Source organism: Lynx canadensis, chromosome X (genome assembly GCF_007474595.2).
Source record: "Lynx canadensis isolate LIC74 chromosome X, mLynCan4.pri.v2, whole genome shotgun sequence".
In the NCBI taxonomy this organism is placed as follows: Eukaryota; Metazoa; Chordata; class Mammalia; order Carnivora; family Felidae; genus Lynx; species Lynx canadensis.
In genome coordinates this window covers 78,443,703-78,458,711 of record NC_044321.2, presented here as the reverse complement: position 1 = coordinate 78,458,711, position 15,009 = coordinate 78,443,703, and the positions used below count along the sequence as shown (strand labels likewise).

At 37.6% G+C, this 15,009-nt stretch overlaps 1 pseudogene; it reads left to right on the top strand.

The window, feature by feature from the left end:
* The first annotated feature begins 3,509 nt into the window (after positions 1-3,509).
* Positions 3,510-9,277, top strand: LOC115506828 (annotated as a pseudogene).
* Positions 9,278-15,009: the final 5,732 nt, after the last annotated feature.

The window sequence follows — 15,009 nt, the reverse complement described above, 5'->3', positions numbered from 1 at the left end:
CACAATTCCTCACTTCATCCCCCAAATATATTTATGGGATATATTTGGCCTAACAATGACATATGCACACAGCCTGGAATCTGGAAGCAAAGAGACCCACCATTTGAACGCTTGCCTTTTCTCTTCTCTCAGTGTTTAGGACACTCATCTGTTGAGATTCTTAGTATGACTTTATGAGGTCTTCGTCCACCTAAGTTTAACCACTGGAAATAGCAAGATCTGTTTAGCAGCCTTTGACCACCTGGAGGTCCGCTTTCATGTGTAGCTGAAGGAAGAGGTTATCTATATACATATATATAGATATATATTTTATAGATATTTATTTTAAAATAAAATAACACATAGGAAGAAATGAGGGAGTTTTGCTTTTGCATTTAAATAAAATTTTCTTTTAATGGCTAGGGCAATTGTTATGCTTTCTTTTCTACCTAAAGGGTGTAGACTGCCATAATCGCTAGCACAGCAACCTAAAAATGCAACAGTTTTCTGTGAAGAAGGACTGAACTCTTCACAAGAAGCTTCCTAGAGTGTCTTAGTGTGCATTCTCTATAAGCTCAAGCCTAGAGGAATTCAAAACAAGGGCCTTCTGATTCCTGGCTATTTTTCAAATACAATTCCAGTTGATTTGAGTGAAGATTCCAAGTGAATGTTAACCTTCCTTCCTTTCTCTCTGTCTTCCTTCCTTTTTTAAAAATTACAAAAGAGCTTCTATGTTGAAAAAAATTCAAATATTACATAAGTGAAGTTTCATCATTCCCCCCTTTTTTTGATTATTACAATAAGTTTGGTTAATATCCATCACCTCACATATACATTTTTTATTGTGATGAGAACTTTTAAGATGTACTCTTAGCAACTTTCAAATATACAGTACAGTATTAACTATAGTCACAATACTGTACAATGACACTCCAAAAACTTATAACTGGAAGTTTATACCTTTTGACGCCCTTCATCCATTTTGCTCACCCCTAACCTCCACTTCTGGCAACCACCAATCTGTTCTCTGTTTAATCGCACTCTTCAGAGGTAACAATTGTTAACAGATTGGTATAAATTCAGAATTTTAATATGCATATGTAAACATATACAGTTAGGTATATAAATTATTTTGGTTTATATAAATTGGATGGTATTTTATATACTTTTCTATGTTTTCTAATTTATCAACATATTATGAATAGTTTCCAACATAAATACATACAGAATTCCCTCACTTCATGATTCCATAGTATCCCATTTTCAATCTAACCATTCCCCTATTAACAGAAATCTCATTTATTTCAGTTTTTTCTATATTAATTATGCTACAACAAATGTGTTGTATGACACAAGGTTCTTTTTGGTAACATAAATTATTAGAAATGGAAATCCTGGGTCAAAATGTCTACATATTTAAATGTTGGTAGATTGTCAAATTTCTTTTTACAAAAGCTGTACCAATTTAAACTCTACCAATGTCTAAGAGGGCCTGTTTCCTATAACCCTTACCAATACAAGGTATTTAAATCCTGTAATTTTTTGCCAGTTTGAGAAGTTTTTTTTTTCCAGTTCAGTGTTGTTTTAATGTGTATTTCATTCACAGTTAGTGAGGCAGAGCATCTTTCCATATGTTTGATGGCCATTTATGTTCTTTCTCTTGCAGGACCTATTTTCATCAGAAATTGCAGAGGGAAAACAATCCAGCTTTTGTGACAGAGCTCTGGTAATGAAAAAAGTGTGTCTCCTATACTTTGAAAAAGCAAAAGATACTTCTTTTCATTAGAAGTACAAATGATAAAGACTAAAAGGAAAGTAAAATGTGTCACTCTGTGAAAGATACACAGATAGGCTTCATAGTGTATTTCAGAGACACTAAAGCAATTGAATAGAGGAATACAGAGAAATGGATTGCTGAGGAAGCTGGCAGTGTACTTCTAGCCATCTATCGACTTGTTCATTATTTGAAAACCATTCAATAAATATTTTTGAGCACTTATAATATGCTAATCACTGGGTATCTGGTGGTGAGCAAAGATCCTAGTTTCTGAAGATTGACTGTTTTTGAATTTTGGCTCCATCTCTTACACTGTGATCTTGTGTGAGTTGCTTAATGTCCTTGTGCTACAGTTACCTCATCTGTAGAATGGGTATAAAAATAGTATGTACTGCATAGGGATGTTGACAGGATTAAATGAGATTAATGCAAGTAAAGTTCTATGCACAGACTAAGCTCCTAACAAGAGTTATATTTACAATTCTTGGCAAATGGATTTTTACTTCCTACCCAAAATCAACTATAGAGAGAGAAGCCAGAGGGAAACATAGATTCCAGGAAAAATATCAACAACTATGGCAATACCACTGTGAGAAGTCCCTGGAGAAACTGAAAACTGCCTCAAACTGATGTGTGTAGAAGTTAGATGGTTGTAGTTGGTGCAAGGGATGATCAGAGGTATTGGTGATGGGATAGGGCAGAACAAAGCTTCTAGAGTTCTGTTCCTTATGATCCCTTGTATATCCTTAGTATAATTTCTGCCTACCTCATTCACTGAAGAAATCAGCTGCAATAGACCAAACTGCCTGTATCAGCAGGCTCATGAGTAGATAGGCAATGCAAAAGTCTTACTGGAGTGACTTGATGGACATAAGGATGGACTAACCAGTTGCCCTCTGACATTCATTCCTCCACCTCTCCCCCTCCAAACTCTTTGATCTGATGGTTTGCAACTCAAGGCAACTAACAAGAAGAGTTGCCTCATAAGGTGCCACGATGCAGGAGTAACAGTAGTTCTGTGGTATCTGGGACTCTTCACTAGGACTGAACTAGAGCCTGGCCCTTGATCCTTGACCCTTTTTTGATATACATTTATGAGATGCAGTAGCTGATACCCCCAGGAAATAAGAATAAGCATACTTAAACCTCTGAGAAGGATGGATGACTACTATAGAAAAGGACAACAAATTGAAAATATATACCATTCAATTCAGAATTACTGGAATAGATGGGCTAATAATTTAAAATATACAAGGTAAATATATTTAAAGATTTAAGGTAATAAATTAGTAATATGAAATAAAATAATTTTAAAGGATCAAATGGAAAATATTAGCCATAAAACATATATTTATGTACATATTTACCATTTCTGACACTCTTCATTCCTTTGTGTAGACCTCAATTTTCATTTCATAACATTTTACTTCAGCCTGAAAACAATCCCTTGTCATTTCTTTTTAAATATATTTTTATTATGGAATAGATTTAGATTTATAAAAAATTGCAAAGATGGTACAGAGAGTTTACATATACCTTGCATTCTGTTTCCCCTACTGTTAATATCTTATATTAGTATGGTACATTTCTCACAACTAATGAACCAATATTGATACATTATTGTTAACTAAAATCCATACTTTTTTTGATTTCCTTAGTTTTTAATCTCGTTTCTTTTTTCATTTCTAGAAACACATCCAAGATACCACATTACACTTATTTATCATGTCTCTTTAGGCTCCTCTTGGCTGCGATGGTTACTCAGACTTTCTTTGTTCTTGATGACCTTGACAATTTTGAGGAATACTGGTCGGGTATTTTGTAGATTGTCCTCCATTTGGGTCTGTAGGATGTTTTATTCATGATTAGACTGGGTTATGTGCTCTTGGGAGGAAGACACAAAGTTCACTTCTCATCATATCCTATCATGTGTACATGCTATCAGCATGATTTATCACTGATTATATTAACCTTGATATTTGTTGGAAGCAGTGTTTGCTAGATTTCTCCACTCTAAAGTTACTCTTTCTCCTCTTTTTCCATACTGTTCTCTTTGGAATGGAGTTATTTTGTGCAACCCACATTTGAGGAGTGGACCTTAGGCTCTACCTCCTCGAGCAGAGACAATACCTAATTTATTTGGAATTATTATATATAGGAGGTTTATTATGGGTATATTATCCTCTATTTGTTTACTAAATCTTTTATTTATACCAATATGGACTTATGGATATTTGTTTTATAATTTGGGTTATAATCTAATACTAATTTATTTTCTTTTTCACATAATTCCAACTTTGGCCACTGGGAGCTCTTTCAGTTGATTGCTGTATCTCTTTGACATGACCCCATCATTTTTTCTTTTTTTAACACTTCCTTAGTTTCTGGTATTACAAGATGCTCCAGGCTCATCTTGTCTACTCCCATCTGCAGCCTTAGAGTCTGCCATTTCTGCAAAGAGCCCTTGTTTCTTTTATTGCAGAATGATATTAGAAACCAAGATCTGGGCACTGGGCCTAATATTTCCTTTTGTGCAGGTTTGCTGGTGACAAATTCTCTCAGCTTTCATTTGCCTAGCAAAGTATTCCTTTGGTCTTTATTTTTGAAGTTTCTCCCCCCTTGGATATAGAATTCTTTTCCAGGTTATATTCTTTCTGACAAGAAGTCAGTATTCATTCTTATCTTTATTCCCTTATATATAAGGTATTCTTTTTCTTCCTCTGACTGCATTTAGGATTTTCCTGTATCAGTTTTCAGCATATTGATTATGATGTGCCTATACATGTTTTTCTTTGACTTTATACTGCTTAGTCTTGTGGAATTTTTTGGATCTGTGAATTCACAGTTATCATCAAATTGGAAAGCTTTCAGCCATTATTTCTTCAAGTATTTTCTCTGAACCTTCCATTCTGGGACTCCAATTGCTCATAGGCTACACTATTTTATATTGACCCACATGCCACTGAGGCTGTGCTCATCTTTTCTCACATTTTTTCTCCTTCTATTTACAAAAAAAAATTTTTAACAGAGAAAGAGAAAGGAGAAAGAGAGAGGAGACATATTGCAAGCAGGGGAGGGGAAGAAAGAGAGAAAGACACAGAATCCAAAGCAGGCTCCAGGCTCTGAGCTGTGAACACAGAACACGACATGGGGCTTGAATGCATGGACTGTGAGATCATGATCTGAGCCAAAGTCAGACACTTAACTGACTGAGCTACCCAGGCGCCCCTCATTTTTTTCTTCTTCTTGGGCTTCAATTTGGATAGTTTCCACTGCTATGTCCTCAAATTTACTCATTTTCCACAGTGTCTAATTTGCTGTCAATCGTACCCAGTGAAATTTCCATTTCAAATATTATATAGCCACCTCTAATACTTTCATTTGGTTCTTTCTTATACTTTCCATTTCTTTCCTAATTACTTCAATATTTTACTTTAACCTTTGACCCTTCTTTAACTTTTAACCTTAATATTTTAAGAGTGATTCTAAATTTTTGTCTGCTAATTCCATCCTCTCTGTCATTTCTGTGTCTTTTTATGTTGTCTGATATTTCTCCAGGTTATAGGTCATATTTTCCTGCTTCTTCACTTGTTTAGTAGTTTTTTTAATTGGTTGCTGGATATTGTGAAAGTTTTATTGTTGAGAGCCTGGATTTTACTTTTACTTTAGAGAATGTTGAATTTTGTTTTGGGAAGCAAAGTCAGTTTCATATCAGCTTCAAATTTTCAAGGATTGTTGATAAGTTTTGTTATGGTAGGCCTAGGATAGCCTTTATTGAAGGGCTAGATTATCCCACACTAAAGTGTCATCATCCTGGGGTCTCTACTTAAATTTCTTGATTCTCAACATTTGTCTGCTATGGCTGGCTGGAAATCAATCATTTCCTAGCCATGTATGAGCTCTAGGAATTTGTTCATTCCCCAGCAGTTGTTCTTTGCCCATTCTCATTGGAATTTTGCTTTATGCATGCAGAGCTCAGTACGTATCAAAGATTCAAGGGTGTTGCTAAGCCAATTTGTAGAGTTCTTTCTTTGCATAGCTCTCTCCTCTCCACTTCTCTGTTCCACTAATTGTAGCTGCCTCAGCCTCCCTGAATTCTGATCTCTGACTCTTCAAATCAGCAAGATCACTATGTTGTGCTTGGACTTTCCATTCCTATGCTGTTGTCCAGAAATTGCCTGTAGGCAGCAAGGTGAGACAATCATAGAGATTATCTCATTTTTTCCCCTTCTTTCAAAAATTGCAGTCTTGCACTGCCTGTTGTCTATTGTCTGAAAACAATTGTCTCCTATATTTTGTTCAGGTTTCTAGTCATTTATGGTAAGAAGACAAGACCGTGCCAGTTTCTCTGTCATGAATGTAAGTGGAAATTCTATTCATAAAAAATATAATAATTGAAATTAAAAAAATATGACTGACGGAGTTAATACCAGTATAAATTTAGCTAAGGAACAAATTAGTGAGTTAAATATAAAATTGAAGAACTTTCCCAGAAGGTAGCAGGAAAAGGTAAAAAGATAGAAAATATAAAAGAAAAGCTGTAGGATATGGAAGATGGAAGTAAAATTCCAACATCAAATAAAAGCAGTCCAAGAAATAGAGAAAATAAAAAATAGGGAGAAGTAACTACCTTAAGAGATAAGGGACAAATTATGGAAAGGGCTCAAATGTCCATCAACTGATGAATGGATAAAGAAGATGTGGTTTATATATACAATGGAACACTACTTGGCAATGAGAAAGAATGAAATCTTGCCATTTTCAACAATGTGGATGGAACTGGAGGATATTTTGCTAAGTGAAATAAGTCAAAGAAAGATATCATATGTTTTCATTCATATGTGGAATTTGAGAAACTTAACAAAAGAGCATGGGTAATGGAAGGGGAAAAATAGTTTCAAACAGAGAGGGAGGCAAACTGTAAGATACTCTTAAATACAGAGAACAAACTGAGGGTTGATGGGGCCCAGGGTGGGGAGGGGAAATGGGTGATGGCATTGAGGAGGGCACTTGTTGGAACGAGCACTGGGTGTTGTATGTAAACGATGAATCATGGGAATCTACTCTTGAAGCCCAGAGAACACTGTATACACTGTATGTTAGTTAACCTGACAATAAATTATATTAAAAAAAGAAATAATGGAGATAAATGTTTTGGAATTGAAAAATAATGAGAGACATCATGTAGTAAAGAGTCATAGAGAGTCAAACAGGAGAGAAAAGGAAAAATTATACTAGATACTCTATAATAAACATTAAGAGAATCAAAGAGAAAATTCTAAGTGTCCTGAAAGAACAAATGGTGCACCTACAAAGGAACAAGAATCAGGTTGATCTCAGACTTCTTAATAGCAGCATTAGATGTAAGAAGAAAATAAATTATCATTGGGGAGATTAATAGGTGAGCGTCACAGAGAAAAAGGCTGGGAGAGAGGAGAAACCAGAGGAAGAACTGAATTAATTGGTAATTGATCAAAAGCTTCCACAGCTATAGTTTAATGGTACAAAAGGTCTTGTGCATATCTTCAAGAAGAGAAAATTAGTCATGATTTTTCCCCACTGGATCATATTTCTTCTCTGGAGTTAAAAGGAATAATTTCATCTTGCATTTGTATTACATTTTATACAGTTAAAATTATGTTAATATTCATTACCACATTTAAACTTTCTTGGAACAGAAAGCTCGAATGTTACTGTGTTCAAGTAGTGTTGTTTGCCTTATTGTATAGACCAGAAAGTTGAGACCCATTAAAGTTATGCCATGAATTGCTCACAGAGCCAAACCTAGACCCCTACATTTCTAACTCCCACATTTATGCTGTTTCTTCAGCATAATGAAGGAGCATGAAAACTCTGGAGAGCCGGGTGGATTGTGAACTGATTTGTCCAATGGACCTTGCTTGGAAAGGCCTTTTGGCTGGGAGTGGGCATTCTTAGATGAAAAGGTAATTGTGTCACTCATGAGAAGGCTGTATTTGGTTTATATAACATGATTGTCCTAAGCTCTGAGATATGATCGGATAATGAAAAAAACATCTCTTTTCCCACTTGGAGTTCTTATTAGTCATTTATGTGGATAAGGTTTTATTGGGATACTTATTGTAAATGTGACATACATGAAGAGTGGTTGCAATTGCATTTTTAGAGCATAAATGTATGATAATGAATTTCATGGCAACTCATACAAATCTCCTTGTCTTAAAAGCTACCAGCAGGAGAGACATAACTCTGTCAGAGAAACGACAGAAAGAAACCTCTCTTCTAATTTTTTCTTCTTAAATATGAAAAGTCTCTTTCCCATGGAGCTCATAAAGGCTTTCATGTTATCAGCTATACATGAACATTCTTTTTACCAACTACCCTAAGGTTCTAAAAGTCCCAGTGAAGGAACAAAAAAGAGCATAATAATTCTCAGAAACTGGCTGAGCACTACAATCTCAACACCTCCTAATTAGAGGGAAATGGAATCAGGAATGCAGCAGTGTGTCAGACCTAAGACTTGTCTCCTCTTTGGTAGAGTTATGAGCTTCAGAAAACCTGTTCCATCAGTGTAGAATGTGTTCTTCTGATTTTGTAACTATGCTTTCATTTGTGTCTCCATTTGAAAGATGTACTCTGTGAGAATCTGGAAACCCCTGTCTCCCCACTAGACACACATGCACATACACTCCCTCTCATGCTATGAAAGCACAGCCCTTGCACAGGCCATTGAAAATTAAAATAGAAATAAGGATGGATGGAGTCTGAATTATATGTTAGGACATTTCGGAGCCCTATGTATCAAATTATAAACAAAGCAAATAAAGAACCTGATCTGATAGTGAAGTCCAAAATGGGAGTTCCAGAGTGCCCTTCCAAAGATTATGAGCCACTCAACTTGCCTCTAGAAGTAAGGACCCCAGAAGAACCCTACTCAGAAGAATGCTCTATGGAACTCTACCCAATCTCATTCAGAGAATAAATGCTCTGGAGCATCCTAGAAGATGCCAAAAAAGATGATGCCAATTGACTATGAGATGGTGGGCACAGGACCCCAGGGGCATATAAGTTCTTTGGCCTGATGTAGCACTGTCAACCACCACAGAGATGTGCTTTATGATGAGTACATCCTTCCCCCCTGCCACATCGTGGACTACCAGACAAGATAGAGTGGCATCTGGAAGCAGTGCATGATGAATGATACACCCTTTAAGATTACTCAGAACCAGATCTTGAAGATACTCACAGGGAAGATAGTGGTGGGGCATCCCATTCACAATTTCAAAGCCCTTTAGTACTTCCACACCACATACCTCACCTGCAACACCTCCCATATCCTCCCAGCCATCAAACGGAAGGTTGACTGCCTGGAGAATGCTACCATGTCTCTGAAGCATCTCACCAAGAAGCTTCTGAAATGGGACATCCAGATTGGGAAAAGTGGACATTCTTCTGTGGAAGATGCTCAAGTCACCATGAAGTTGTATGAGTTGGCTGAAGTCGGGTGGGAACAGCCTGCCCCAGAATCCCCCAAAAGACTAGTGGCAATGGGGACGCTGGTGATGTGGCAAGGCAGAAGCAGCACTGCACCCAGGAGAAACAGGGCCTTCGACCAGTGGACAGCTCTACCAGCTCCACCTCTTTGCAAACTCAAGTTGTGAGGGAGAGAGAGCTTCCACCCAGACTTAATATCGATTGAAATTTCACCTCAAGTGTTGTGTTCTGTGTCTGGTTAAATATCCCGTGGAAGGTGGAAGGCTCCATGTCAGAATGAGCCCTATACTGTTTATATCTTAAATGACGCTAACTACAGGGCCCAGGGTGCTTTGCTCCAGTTGGGCCTTTTGACTTTCAAGTGGCAGGGCATACTGAGAAATGTAGTTTCTCAAACTATCTTACCACTAGAGTGGCCACATGTCCCATTTTATGCCTTTTGTTCTCAAGTAATTAGTACCCTTTCTCTCTCAAAAGTACCCTGGTTGGATGATCACACCCTGTTTCACAGACTCTGCTTTTGGCTCAGTCTCCACCTAATCCGTGTTGGGATATTGCCTATTCTTCCCACCTTGATTTCCAGAGGAGTCATACCCTGATGAAGTTCAGTTCTCCTTCAGGTTGCAAGGCAGTAGAGATAAGAGAGCATGACTTGGAAATCAATTTTTCTGATTTAGGAAAGCAGTCTCTTTCCTAAAGTAATACAGGATTTATTAAATTTACATCCTACTTGGTAGGTTAAAAAAGAATTTAAAGTGTTTTCATGGTTTTTAGTCTTTTACTTTGCCAAACCAAACCTTTAAAAACTCAAAGTATTCCCTTGATAAATTTTTATAATGGAAAAAAATTAAAATAAAATAAAATGGAGCTACAAATGTAAAAGGTAATTAAAATGGGCCAAAGAAAATGAGCCATGTGCACAGGTGAGTCTGAAAATCTTTTAGGAATAGCTAATATTTTTTTTTATATATATGAAATTTATTGACAACTTGGTTTCCATACAACACCCAGTGCTCATCCCAAAAGGTGCCCTCCTCAATACCCATCACCCACCCTCCCCTCCCTCCCACCCCCCATCAACCTTCAGTTTGTTCTCAGTTTTTTTTTATATATATATGAAATTTATTGACAAATTGGTTTCCATACAACACCCAGTGCTCATCCCAAAAGGTGCCCTCCTCAATACCCATCACCCACCCTCCCCTCCCTCCCACCCTCCATCAACCCTCAGTTTGTTCTCAGTTTTTAACAGTCTCTTATGCTTTGGCTCTCTCCCACTCTAACATTTTTTTTTTTTCCTTGCCCTCCCCCATGGGTTCCTGTTAAGTTTCTCAGGATCCACATAAGAGTGAAACCATATGGTATCTGTCTTTCTCTGTATGGCTTATTTCACTTAGCATTACACTCTCCAGTTCCATCCACGTTGCTACAAAAGGCCATATTTCATTTTTTCTCATTGCCACGTAGTATTCCATTGTGTATATATACCACAATTTCTTTATCCATTCATCAGTTGATGGACATTTAGGCTCTTTCCATAATTTGGCTATTGTTGAGAGTGCTGCTAGGAACATTGGGGTACAAGTGCCCCTATGCATCAGTACTCCTGTATCCCTTGGGTAAATTCCTAGCAGTGCTATTGCTGGGTCATAGGGTAGGTCTATTTTTAATTTTCTGAGGAACGTCCACACTGCTTTCCAGAGCGGCTGCACCAATTTGCATTCCCACCAACAGTGCAAGAGGGTTCCCGTTTCTCCACGTCCTCTCCAGCATCTATAGTCTCCTGATTTGTTCATTTTGGCCACTCTGACTGGCGTGAGGTGATACCTGAGTGTGGTTTTGATTTGTATTTCCCTGATAAGGAGCGACGCTGAACATCTTTTCATGTGCCTGTTGGCCATCTGGATGTCTTCTTTAGAGAAGTGTCTATTCATGTTTTCTGCCCATTTCTTCACTGGGTTATTTGTTTTTCGGGTGTGGAGTTTGGTGAGCTCTTTATAGATTTTAGATACTAGCCCTTTGTCCGATATGTCATTTGCAAATATCTTTTCCCATTCCGTTGGTTGCCTTTTAGTTTTGTTGGTTGTTTCCTTTGCTGTGCAGAAGCTTTTGATCTTCATAAGGTCCCAGGAATTCACTTTTGCTTTTAATTCCCTTGCCTTTGGGGATGTGTCGAGTAAGAGATTGCTACGGCTGAGGTCAGAGAGGTCTTTTCCTGCTCTCTCCTTTAAGGTTTTGATGGTTTCCTGTCTCACATTTAGGTCCTTTATCCATTTTGAGTTTATTTTTGTAAATGGTGTGAGAAAGTGGTCTAGTTTCAACCTTCTGCATGTTGCTGTCCAGTTCTCCCAGCACCATTTGTTAAAGGGACTGTCTTTTTTCCATTGGATGTTCTTTCCTGCTTTGTCAAAGATGAGTTGGCCATACGTTTGTGGGTCTAGTTCTGGGGTTTCTATTCTATTCCATTGGTCTGTGTGTCTGTTTTTGTGCCAATACCATGCTGTCTTGATGATGACAGCTTTGTAGTAGAGGCTAAAGTCTGGGATTGTGATGCCTCCTGCTTTGGTCTTCTTCTTCAAAATTCCGTTGGCTATTCGGGGCCTTTTGTGGTTCCATATGAATTTTAGGATTGCTTGTTCTAATTTCGAGAAGAATGCTGGTGCAATTTTGATTGGGATTGCATTGAATGTGTAGATAGCTTTGGGTAGTATTGACATTTTGACAATATTTATTTTTCCAATCCATGAGCAGGGAATGTCTTTCCATTTCTTTAAATCTTCTTCAATTACCTTCATAAGCTTTCTATAGTTTTCAGCATACAGATCCTTTACATCTTTGGTTAGATTTATTCCTAGGTATTTTATGCTTCTTGGTGCAATTGTGAATGGGATCATTTTCTTTATTTGTCTTTCTGTTGCTTCATTGTTAGTGTATAAGAATACAACCGATTTCTGTACATTGATTTTGTATCCTGCAACTTTGCTGAATTCATGTATCAGTTCTAGCAGACTTTTGGTGGAGTCTATCGGATTTTCCATGTATAATATCATGTCATCTGCAAAAAGCGAAAGCTTGACTTCATCTTTGCCAATTTTGATGCCTTTGATTTCCTTTTATTGTCTGATTGCTGATGCTAGAACTTCCAGCACTATGTTGAACAACAGCGGTGAGAGTGGGCGTCCCTGTCGTCTTCCTGATCTCAGGGAAAAAGCTCTCAGTTTTTCCCCGTTGAGGATGATGTTAGCTGTGGGCTTTTCATAAATGGCTTTTATGATCTTTAAGTATGTTCCTTCTATCCCGACTTTCTCAAGGGTTTTTATTAAGAAAGGGTGCTGGATTTTGTCAAAGGCCTTTTCTGCATCGATTGACAGGATCATATGGTTCTTCTCTTTTTTTTTGTTAATGTGATGTATCACGTTGATTGATTTGCGAATGTTGAACCAGCCCTGCATCCCAGGAATGAATCCCACTTGATCATGGTGAATAATTCTTTTTATATGCTGTTGAATTCGATTTGCTAGTATCTTATTGAGAATTTTTGCATCCATATTCATCAGGGATATTGGCCTGTAGTTCTCTTTTTTTACCGGGTCTCTGTCTGGTTTAGGAATCAAAGTAATACTGGCTTCATAGAAGGAGTCTGGAAGTTTTCCTTCCCTTTCTATTTCTTGGAATAGCTTGAGAAGGATAGGTATTATCTCTGCTTTAAACGTCTGGTAGAACTCCCCTGGGAAGCCATCTGGTCCTGGACTCTTATTTGTTGGGAGATTTTTGATAACCGATTCCATTTCTTCGCTGGTTATGGGTCTGTTCAAGCTTTCTATTTCCTCCTGATTGAGTTTTGGAAGAGTGTGGGTGTTCAGGAATTTGTCCATTTCTTCCAGGTTGTCCAATTTGTTGGCATATAATTTTTCATAGTATTCCCTGATAATTGTTTGTATCTCTGAGGGATTGGTTGTAATAATTCCATTTTCATTCATGATTTTATCTATTTGGGTCATCTCCCTTTTCTTTTTGAGAAGCCTGGCTAGCGGTTTGTCAATTTCGTTTATTTTTTCAAAAAACCAACTCTTGGTTTCGTTGATCTGCTCTACAGTTTTTTGAGATTCTATATTGTTTATTTCTGCTCTGATCTTTATTATTTCTCTTCTTCTGCTGGGTTTAGGCTGCCTTTGCTGTTCTGCTTCTATTTCCTTTAGGTGTGCTGTTAGATTTTGTATTTGGGATTTTTCTTGTTTCTTGAGATAGGCCTGGATTGCCATGTATTTTCCTCTCAGGACTGCCTTCGCTGCGTCCCAAAGCGTTTGGATTGTTGTATTTTCATTTTCGTTTGTTTCCATATATTTTTTGATTTCTTCTCTAATTGCCTGGTTGACCCACTCATTCGTTAGTAGGGTGTTCTTTAACCTCCATGCTTTTGGAGGTTTTCCAGACTTTTTCCTGTGGTTGATTTCAAGCTTCATAGCATTGTGGTCTGAAAGTATGCATGGTATAATTTCAATTCTTGTAAACTTATGAAGGGCTGTTTTGTGACCCAGTATATGATCTATCTTGGAGAATGTTCCATGTGCACTCGAGAAGAAAGTATATTCTGTTGCTTTGGGATGCAGAGTTGTAAATAGATCTGTCAAGTCCATCTGATCCAATGTCTCATTCAGGGCCCTTGTTTCTTTATTGACCGTGTGTCTAGATGATCTATCCATTTCTGTAAGTGGGGTGTTAAAGTCCCCTGCAATTACCACATTCTTATCAATAAGGTTGCTTCTGTTTATGAGTAATTGTTTTATATATTTGGGGGCTCCGGTATTCGGTGCATAGACATTTATAATTGTTAGCTCTTCCTGATGGATAGACCCTGTAACTATTATATAATGTCCTTCTTCATCTCTTGTTACAGCCTTTAATTTAAAGTCTAGTTTGTCTGATATAAGTATGGCTACTCCAGCTTTCTTTTGGCTTCCAGTAGCATGATACATAGTTCTCCATCCCCTCACTCTCAATCTAAAGGTGTCCTCAGGTCTAAAATGAGTCTCTTGTAGACAGCAAATAGATGGGTCTTGTTTTTTTATCCATTCTGATACCCTATGTCTTTTGGTTGGCGCATTTAATCCATTTACATTCAGTGTTATTATAGAAAGATACGGGTTTAGAGTCATTGTGATGTCTGTATGTTTTATGCTTGTAGTGATGTCTCTGGTACTTTGTCTCACAGGGTCCCCCTTAGGATCTCTTGTAGGGCTGGTTTAGTGGTGACAAATTCCTTCAGTTTTTGTTTGTTTGGGAAGACCTTTATCTCTCCTTCTATTCTAAATGACAGACTTGCTGGATAAAGGATTCTCGGCTGCATATTTTTTCTGTCTAGCACCCTGAAAATCTCGTGCCAATTCTTTCTGGCCTGCCAAGTTTCAAAAGAGAGATCAGTCACGAGTCTTATAGGTCTCCCTTTATATGTGAGGGCACGTTTACCCCTTGCTGCTTTCAGAATTTTCTCTTTATCCTTGTATTTTGCCAGTTTCACTATGATATGTCGTGAGAAGATCGATTCAAGTTACGTCTGAAGGGAGTTCTCTGTGCCTCTTGGATTTCAATGCATTTTTCCTTCCCCAGTTCAGGGAAGTTCTCAGCTATTATTTCTTCAAGTACCCCTTCAGCACCTTTCCCTCTCTCTTCCTCCTCTGGGATACCAATTATGCGTATATTATTTCTTTTTAGTGTACCACTTAGTTCTCTAATTTTCCCCTCATACTCCTGGATTTTTTTATCTCTCTTTTTCTCAGCTT